The 10,125-nt window shown below is 40.2% G+C and overlaps 1 pseudogene; it reads left to right on the forward strand.

Moving 5' to 3' along the window:
- Window positions 1-7,561: 7,561 nt before the first annotated feature.
- Window positions 7,562-8,157, forward strand: LOC118004721 (annotated as a pseudogene).
- Window positions 8,158-10,125: the final 1,968 nt, after the last annotated feature.

Consider the following 10,125-nt stretch of genomic DNA (forward strand, 5'->3'; position numbering starts at 1 on the left):
CTCTCTGTATATAAATGGCAGTGAGTAGATAGCAAGGCACCTGTGTTTCTGGAAGAAATGCAAAAGCCCGTTTATTCTGAGTGCCAAGTCTGGGACATACATGGTGGTAAATGAAACAATAAACTATCAGATCATTGGGCAGCTCTGATTTTGTTCTGTCTATATATAATCCACCAGGAGGGTAGTAGTATTGATATTTCTAAATTAACACCCTTTTCCTTACTAAACCAATTACTTCCAACATGTTACAGTTCGTCACCTCAAACTAGTTTTTTTTTTTTTTTTCCCAATCAGTTGGAGACAGAAAATCCATAAGCAGTTTATCAGTGTGTGATGCTGTTTGCATTTCAGTGCTTCTCCCAATCTGGATTTTCATCATTCTTTGTACTCTTAGCCATCTCTGCACAAATTAATGTATTTATGTGAAAACAAGCAGCAATTCTTGTTTATAAATGTACCGTGGAAACCAGCCAGAGCATACTTACTAGAAACTTTGGGTGTGGTTGATTATTCCTGAAGATAAAGCCCAGTATTGTTATTCTTCTAAATTGAACTAGCCCTTTACTGAAACATGCCAACCCTGTGCCTACAGTGGAACTATATGTGCTAATCCACAAAGAACCATTGTAGCATGGTTTAAAATCTGTCTGAACCACTTGAAAGTATATATCTATTTAATATACTTGATAATTCTGATTTAATTCCATATCATTTAATAGTATATATCATGGATAAGTTACTTATATTCTCCAAGTTTCTGTTTTTTCTTTAGTAAAGTAGGAATAATTATATCTGCTTTGCCCTTTTGATCTAGTTGTAAAATTAAATGTGAAAATATTTGTGATTATTCTTTGTAAACTCAGTATTTTTTTGTAGGATGCCATCATTTGCATCATTGGCCCCAATTCTTCACCGCTTCCTGTAACTAAGCCCTTGGACATGTGATTTTGCAAGCCCCTTTCTAAAGAGGGGGGTATATTTCCCTGCCTTTTGACTTTAGCTTGGATATGTTACTTGCTTTGGCCCATAGAGTATGGTCAAAGTGACAGTGTGCAGTTCTGAGCCTAGGTCTAAAGAAGCCTAATATGTTTCTGCCTGTGTTTGTGTGCTCTGCCAATTGCCATGAGAATAACATGTGCCTAGTCCCATGAAGAAGATGAGAGGCATGTGGAGCAGAGCCACTCCAGTCTAGCTTCCCCAGCTATGCCAAGCCTAGACCAGCTGGCTCCCAGTTGACCTGCAAATATGTGGGTAAGCCCATCCCAGGGCAGCAGAACACCCATCCAAGCCATGTGAATGAAATAAATGTGTATTATTATGTAGCACTAAGGTTTTGATGTAGTTTTTAATGTAGGATTATTGTAGTAATAATTGACTGACACATTATCCATCAGCCTTCTACCTATCCAGCTAATTAAACAGCCATTGGTTCACTAAGACTATGGTATCTTCTAGGGAAAAAGACAGAGATTTCAGTTTTGAATGGATTTTTCCTTCTCTCCCTGTGCTTCTCTATGTTTTTCCTTTCTTGGCCCAATTTTCAAAAGTAAATTGTTCAAGAGTTGCAAATATGAAATTCTCTATATAGCACCCCAGATTATCTGAATAAAAGGTTCAATAGAAATCTAACAAATAATGTTTTAGTGAAAATGTTTACTTCTCACTGATATGTAGATAAGGAATTCTGTTAGGATCACATGCTTTCTTGTTTATTGTCTAATTTATAAATAGACTGATCTACAAGCATATGCAAAAGGCAGGAACAGGGCATGAAATTTCATGAAGGGCCTTAGTGTGTCACCAAGCTTTCGGAGTCTTTTAGGATAATTCTAAGCTAACAATTCAATATTACACACATTGAATATATACCTCATGTAAGACAAGTGTAAGGTCCTGGGCAAATAGAAACGAACAAGACATAGTAGCTCCCTCTTAATGATCTAGTAAAGGAAATGAAATGCAAATTACTCATGATACCATATCTCATTAATTCTGTAACACACTTTTTTTTGGGTACTTTTTCACATGTTGAAATCAAGATGGTGTGTCATAGTTTAGTTAATAGTGTTTTTTCATTCTTTGTGGCATGTAGGATAATGATGCAGATTATACTTGATATCCTCTTACAGCCAAGAAAATATGGAAATAAGTTTCTATGAGAACAGCATATACACTGTGTCATAGGATCAAAAAGCAAGGAGGGGTTACTTCTCCTAGATAACATAGAGGGAGACTTCAAGGAGGAAGAAGCATATGAGTTGGATTTCAATAAGAAAAAGTGCTAGAATAAAGACCACCATAGAATAAAGACCAGTTGGTTCCTAAACTTTCTATCACCAATGAGTACTTCTATTGCCTATCTCTCCCCCTGTCCAGTGTTGTTTTCAAAATGATTTTGTCATAATAAATAAATGTGCATTTATCAAGAGATACTTTACTTCTCAATGTGATAGCAAAAGCCATACATTACTGGTAATCAGAATTTCTTTTTTTTTTTTAAAGATTTACTTATTTATTTTTAGAGAGAGAAAGAGAATGCAGGGGGGAGGGGCAGAGGGAGAGAGAGAATATGGAGCAGACTCCCCACTGTGCACAGAGCCCGATGCAGGGCTCGATGTCATGACCCTGAGATCATGACCTGAGTTGAAATCAAGAGTCAGATGCTTAACTGACTAAGCCACCCAGGACCCTGTTAATCAGAATTTCTAATCAGATGAGAAAATCAATATTCTCATACTAAGTTAAAAAAAGCCAAGAAATTTAATATTTTAGTCTCCGAAGTTCTTATTCCAGGTAACTTTAATCTGTACTAGGATTTTTGAAATATTGACAAGAATTCATCCTAGATGGGAACACCACTCTGCATGAAAAATGCATCATAAGAAAATACGTAGACAGGGGACCCACACATTGTGATCCTTAATATGGTTTGCCTGGTGCTTTGAGTAAAAGAGGAAGGATTAGAGAAGATGAAACAGGAATTATGAGAGGACCAGCTCATGGAGAGTCTTGAATGTCATACTTAGGGATTTAGACTTTTATTGTAACTATCACTGAAAAAATCATTAGCTTGAGTATAAAAGAACAAATAGAATGAACTTGGTTACCAAAAAAGAAAAGAAAGAAGAAGAAGAAGAAGAACTTACATATGATAACCACGAGCAGTCATACCTGGATGACTAAATTCCCACCAGAAGAACCTGGACACGCCAGAGCTCGTTTGCTCACCTGTAGTGCAGTAGCTGCCAGTAAGGCAGGTGGAGGAGGAGTGCGTAAGCTGCACCATCAGTTCTGTATTTCTGTTGTGAGGATTCTAAGCAAAGTATTGTGTGATAGTAAGAGCTTAAATTCTGGAGTTAGACCACCTAGGTGCATGTTCTGACTCTACTGCATTCTAGTTCTGTGGCTTTAGGTAAGTTATTGAAGATCTTTGACCTTCAATTTTCTTTTTTATAAATGGAGAAAATGGCATTATCAATATTAGCAGATATTTGTAAGAATGACATAATTTGGGGCACCTGGGTGGCTCAGTCGTTAAGCATCTGCCTTCGGCTCAGGTCATGATCCCAGGGTTCTGGGATCGAGCCCCGCATCGGGCTCCCTGCTCGGCAGGAAGCCTGCTTCCCCCCCCCCCCCCCCCCCCCCCCGCTTATGTTCCCTCTCTCGCTGTGTCTCTCTTGGTCAAAAAAAAAAAAAGAATGACATAATTTTTGTAAGTTGCCTGGTGCACAGTTAGCAAGACTTAACACTTAGTTTCTTTTAGATCTTGCTTAGAAATCCAAAATGATGTGGGAAGCAAAGCCAAGAAAAAAATTAAATTTCCTTACCTCCCACAGCCCACTGACAAGGCCTTGAAACAGGCAGAGTGACAGTCCTCTCAGAACGCCGCTGCCTCAATGTTAATACTTCGCTAAGGGCAAAAGACAATCTTAGCCTGACCCCCAGGATCCTGTAAATCTACTTCAACATAAAAATTCCTTTGGAAACTTCTTTTATGTCTACTCCCCAAGATATATGTTGGCAATTATCCCCCAAGCATATGACCCTCGATATACATCTGAAGGGTCTCATGACTAAGTTTTTGTTAGACAGTAATAAATGACTTTTTTCTAACAATAGTTAGCCCCTCAAGGTTGTGGAAATCTTGCTTCCAAAATTCCTTAGAGACTTCCGCTATTCCTAACCCCCTCCCAACTTGCAAGTATATAATGGGCCACTCCTCGAGACCCCAGTGCGGCTCTTTATGCCCAAGGGTTCTGTCCCTGTGCTTTAATAAAACCACCTTTTTGCACCAGAGACATCTCAAGAATTGTTTCTTGGCTGTTGGCTCCAAACCCCAACATCTTTCCTACATCAAAAAGACTGCGTGGTGGTGTAGAACAATAAATTCAGTCTTCTCTCTTCTCATCATGTCCTAAGATGCCAAACTGGCTGGTAATCAAAACCCTAAGGAGAAAACATATGCTCCAGACACCAGCTTTGTCTTGGCAATGATCTGCGTTTAGCTTGACGGTAAATAGGAAATGACAGCTGAATCTGGTGTGGAGATTCCAGGAGGGTGGTTTTCCTGGAGGGCTTTAACTGGAAGTTCATCTATTGCAAATAAATTGTCGTTGTTGTAAATACATGAGAGTAGGGGGTAGAGGGTCTTGCAGAAGAAAGTCCTGGAATTCCTGAACAGGGCTGAAAATAAAAAGTGGGAAATAATGTTGATAGTATATCCTGTTGATGAGACCATGGCTGCCATCACCACCCCTATTCCACAAGTTTCTTTAGCAATTCCTTTTAAACAGCCATATCTGAAATTGGTGCTGCAGAAAATTTTTTCCGTGAATGTGCTTAAATATATGCTGAACAGTATTAGTTAAGCCTTATCTGTGTTGTGTACTTTTGGAGTGTTTAAAGTGCTTTCATCTTTACAATTTCATGTTTTCCATATGACCTTTTGAGGAAAGTGGGGTATTATTATCCCCCTTTTCCATATGAGGAATCTAAAATGGCAAGTGGTACAGGGAACCTACCTAATTAATGGTCATGGTCAGTAAGTAGAAAAGACCCCTATCTTTTTTTTTTTTTTTAAGATTTTATTTATTTATTTGAGAGAGAATGAGAGAGAGAGAGCACATGAGAGGGGGGAGGGTCAGAGGGAGAAGCAGACTCCCTGCTGAGCAGGGAGCCCGATGCCGGACTCCATCCTGGGACTCCAGGATCATGACCTGAGCTGAAGGCAGTCGCTTAACCAACTGAGCCACCCAGGCGCCCAAAAGACCCCTTTTGACTGAAATTTGAGTCTACTATGTCCTTGTCTTTATATGAAGATTTCTAACTATTTTTCTCAGTAGGTAGTAATGGTCATGGTCCATCCCCTTTTTGGAGAATTTTTCCTCTGATATTAATTATATTTTCTTATTCAACAGTTTTATTTCAGGCCTTGCTGCTTCTAGGGTCACAAGAGACTAACATTTGTTGTTTTTCATCTTGCATAGTTTTGGGAGGATGTTATGGAAAATTGGCAGCATATCACTTCCTTCATCCGGTTTGATCCCAGGCTTTCAGAAGATTGGAGACTTGAACTGCTCATCTGTGAGAGTGGGATGAGGGATGAATTATTTAACACCTGGTCAGAGTTAGATTTCATTTTTTTTTTCACACCTTACATCTGTTCACCTTCTGATCTTTACTGACTAGGACATCAGCTATAACACAATTGATTCCCTTCCTTTTACTTTCTGGGGGCTGTCAAATTGAGTAAAATCCACTGTCCTTCACAAGAAACAAAACTCTTCTCTGGTTCAGAGAATGTCACATTCCTTCCATGTTACTCAGCATTTTACAGTCACTTTGAGGCATAGAACACCCCCACCCCATTTTTTTCCCTTCTCATTTTAAACAGGAAATCACCTGAGAAACCCTTGGGTGAAGAAAAACCATGGCATGAAATCCTACTTAAGACATCTCATGAAAGTTACAATAGCTTTTTGCAAAAACCCCAGTGTTCTCATCCTTTTACTAGTAATGCTCTTCAGATGTTAACAGCATTTTATTAGTAATCGTGTCAGTGATTGGTCAAATCACTCCTCTAGTGTTCCAAAAGGACCAGTTTGGTTATCTCCATTACAAACCATCCCCAAATTTACATTACAAACAACAGTCATTCATTTGCTTATGATTTTGCAATTTGGGCAGGCAAAAGAAGTCATTGGGGTGGTGGTTCTAGTTATCTCTCTCGGAGTCTCTCAGGCAGCTGTGGTGGCCTGGAGGCTTGAATGGGGCAGGGGTGTTCAAGATGGTTTCTGTACTAAGTTGAAAAGTATCTCCCAAAATTTCATGTTTACCCAGAACCTCAGAATGTGATGTTATTTGGAAAAGGGTCTTTGCAGATGTAATTAGCTAAGATGAGATCATGCCGGAGTAGAATGGGCCCTAATTCAATATGACCATTGTCCTTCTAAGAAGAGAAGAGGAAGAATGCCATGTAACAAGAGACAGATTAAATTAGAGTGATGTCACTGTAAGCCAAGGAACCCTGAGGATTGTTGGCAACCATCAGAAGCTGGAAGAAGCAAGGAACACATTTCTCCCTGAGAACCTCCTGAAGGAACCAGCCCTGCTGACACACCTTGATTTTGGACTTGTAGCCTCCAAAAGTGTGAGTGAATAAATTTTCTATTTTTTTAAGCCACCCAGTTACTGCAGCCCTAGGAAACGAAGGTAGGTTTACTTGCCTTAGCTGGGATGGCTGGAATGGCTGGGGACTGGCCCACCCCCACTCCCTTCCCATCTCTCTTGGTCTCTCCCTCCATGTGGTCTCTCCACCAGAGTAGCTGGACCTCTTTATGTGGAGGCTCCATGTTGCAAAAGAGTGAAAGTGGAAGCTACCAGACATCTTCTGGATTAGGCCCAGAGCTATCACTAGCTTCTTTCTGCCGTGTTCTGTTAGTTAGGCAAATTGCAGAGCCTGCTCAGATTCAGGAGGAGGAAACAGACTCCCACTTGTTGATGGAGGAGTGACAGACATACACAGGGATGGAAGGAATTGTTGATGTCCATCTTTGGAGTCAGTCTACAAGGACTGTAGCTACCTGAGTTTGAATGAGTATTTTATTCCATGATACACCTCTTAGCACAAGTTATTATATAGGCTTAACCAGACTTCTTACACTGACGATCTTCTAAACTTTCAAGTCATGTCTTTGAATGTCAGCCAGCCTGTGCCTCTGTGTTGGCCTCTCCCAGCCGGGCAAGCAGAGGTCCAGGGGTCAGGCAGCCCACGCTGAGATTCTGGGGTCTAGGATTCAGTATGGGAGTGGGCACAGTTGCCTGTGGGAGAGGTACTGTGGCATTGCTTGTGTCAGAAATGATTGTTTCCATGAGGTCAGTTCTGACCACAGTCCATACCACTTTCCAAACTACAGTTATAGGATGATGGTGTCTTTCTGTGAAAAATTGTAAATGTTGACACAGTCGAGACAATGCATATGACCAGGTGAAATAGGAGACAAAGTAGCTGTAAAAATAAAAATCAGCAGCTGAGGCCCCTGCCAAGAGCTCCTGCCAGAAGATGGCGGCCACAGAGCGGACGCTGCCTGAGAAGTCCCTGGGGCTGAGTAAAGGGAACAAATACAGCGTTCAGGGTGAGCGCCAGATTCCAGTTCTTCAAACAAACAATGGTCCAAGTCTAACAGGACTGACTCCTATAGCAGCTCATCTTGTCAAGCAGGCCAACAAAGAATATTTGCTTGGGAGCACTGCAGAAGAAAAAGCATCGTTCAGCTGTGGTTGGAATACAGGGTAACTCAAGTAGATGGACACTCCAATAAAGACAATATCTGCACTCTGTTGAAGGATCTTAATTCCTGTCTTGAAGATAAAGCCTACCTTACAGGATTTAACTTTACCTTAGCAGATATCCTATTGTACTATGGACTTCATCGCTTTAGAGTTGACCTGACAGTTCAAGAAAAGGAGAAATATCTTAGTGTGTCTCACTGGTTTTGTCACATTCAGCACTATCCAGGGATTATGCAACATCTGTCCATTGTTCTCTTCATCAAGAACAGACGATATACTAATTCCCACTAGAAGCTATCCATTGACATACAGAAGCGTGATCACAAATATTTTAAATGGAAAGCATATTCTGGACCAGAGAACCAGCGTAAATTGATACACAGTCATTCTTTATTTGCTCAAGTTCATGGAATTAACTTATGTCTGAAAAAAAAAAATCAACAGCTGAAACTTGACTTGAGAGTTTTAGAGGGCACAGGTATTGAACTTAAGTTGGTTTGATTCTAAATCCCTATACTTCCACTATAAACAGTATAGTCTTTTACAAAGTACTGAAATGTCTGTGGAAGAACTTAAAAGATGGGTAAAAAAGAAGCTGTAACTTAATGTTACTAAGAAATGGAGTGACATTGTAGGGTAGTGCAGTATGTCTCTCTCAGGCAACATAATTTTTTTCCCTTAAAATATATTATTAATATCCGACACACACAAAAGAAGGTATGTATTCTACATGTACATAATAATATAGAGGCACCTGGGTGGCTCAGTCAGTTGAGTGTCTGACTCTTGGTTTTCGCTCAGGTTATGATCTCATGGTTGTGAGATTGAGCCCAAGTTGGGCTCCACACTCAGTACAGAGTCTGCTTGGGATTCTCTCTCCCTCTCCCTCTGCCCCTCCTGCTTTTTCTCTCATTCTCTCTCTCTAAAATAAATAAATAAATCTTTAAAATAATAATAATAAGAAGAAGAACAGTGAACCCACCTAACTTAAGAAGTGGAACACTGACAATATCATTGCATCAAACTTCTTTCCCCTTCTCCATCTAGAAGATCTCCATCTGGGGGCACCTGGGGGCTCGGTTAGAGGAGCCTGTGACTCTTGATCTTGGGATCATGTTTGAGTCCCACATTGGGTGTAGAGATTACTTAAATAAATAAAACTTAAAAAAGAATAGAAGGTTTCTATCTGATCTTTAACCACAATTCTGAATTTTGTATGTATCATTGCCTTGGTTATTAGGCAAACTAGATCTTCAGGTTTGAATTAAAAAGGGGAAATCTAGCTTGGCTCCTAGTTAACTCCAAAACAGTTTTCTGGTTATTAGCATATTAACTCATCTGCTTTTTGCATATCCCCTGAAAGTGTGGTAGCGACACCTACATGATGAGCAGCCTCTAGAAGCAGCAGTGATTTCATGAGGACTGCTGGGTTTACGATAATGCCTCACGGTTAACCAGATGTAGTAGCTTCCTTCTTCTGGTCCTACACAGGCACTGTGAGCCCAGGGCACTTTCAAAGACCTTCCTTCTCATTCTGCTGTTAAATTGCATCTCTTTATCATCTTCTTGGGTGTCTGGGTCAGCTGTACTCCAGCTTGCATCTGTATTTGCATAATCTGTTTTCCAAGACAATGACAGCAGCATGGAAAAGTTTTTTCAGGAATATGCAAAATCTCAAAGGTAAAGAGTCCACGTGGGACGTATTTGCTGTTGAGTTACTTCAGGGGCGTATAAATCATGCAAATTCTGTTATGATCACTTTCATTGCAGACAAACACTTTTTTTCCACTTGGAGAGTTTTTAATTTCATTTCCCTTTTATAAAAGTAAAATGATATGCACATGGGTTTTTTGTTGTTGTGCAGAAGATCTAATAATGAAGGGCACTATTACCTCCTCTCCTGTCCCCAGTACAATTTCCTAGAGTCAACCAACTTTGAACAGTTTTCACTTCTAGTTCTTTTGGTGGCCTCCTGAATATCCTTAAATAATATGCTACTCCTTGACTTATCAGAAACACTGTTTATTCATTCATCCTTATTGAATTTTGATATTATTTCATTCTTTCTAATGGCTGCAACTGCACACTCTCTGACCTCTAACTTTTACTCTTCCCCACTGGGAACATGCCTGTTCCTCAAACATCCCAGGTTTACTTCTGCCTCAGTTTCCTTGCCCTTGCTGTTTCCACTGCCCGGAATGCATTTCCTTCAGTTAGGCCCATACCCCACTCCCTCTAGTCTTTACTTCATAGTCATTTCAAGAAGACAGAGCTGGGATTGAAATCTGGACACTAGCTCCAGAGCCCCCACTCCTAATGTACTATACATCCTCA

This window comes from Mirounga leonina, unplaced genomic scaffold (genome assembly GCF_011800145.1).
Source record: "Mirounga leonina isolate KUSES-001 unplaced genomic scaffold, KU_Mleo_1.0 Mir_93, whole genome shotgun sequence".
Classification (NCBI taxonomy): domain Eukaryota; kingdom Metazoa; phylum Chordata; class Mammalia; order Carnivora; family Phocidae; genus Mirounga; species Mirounga leonina.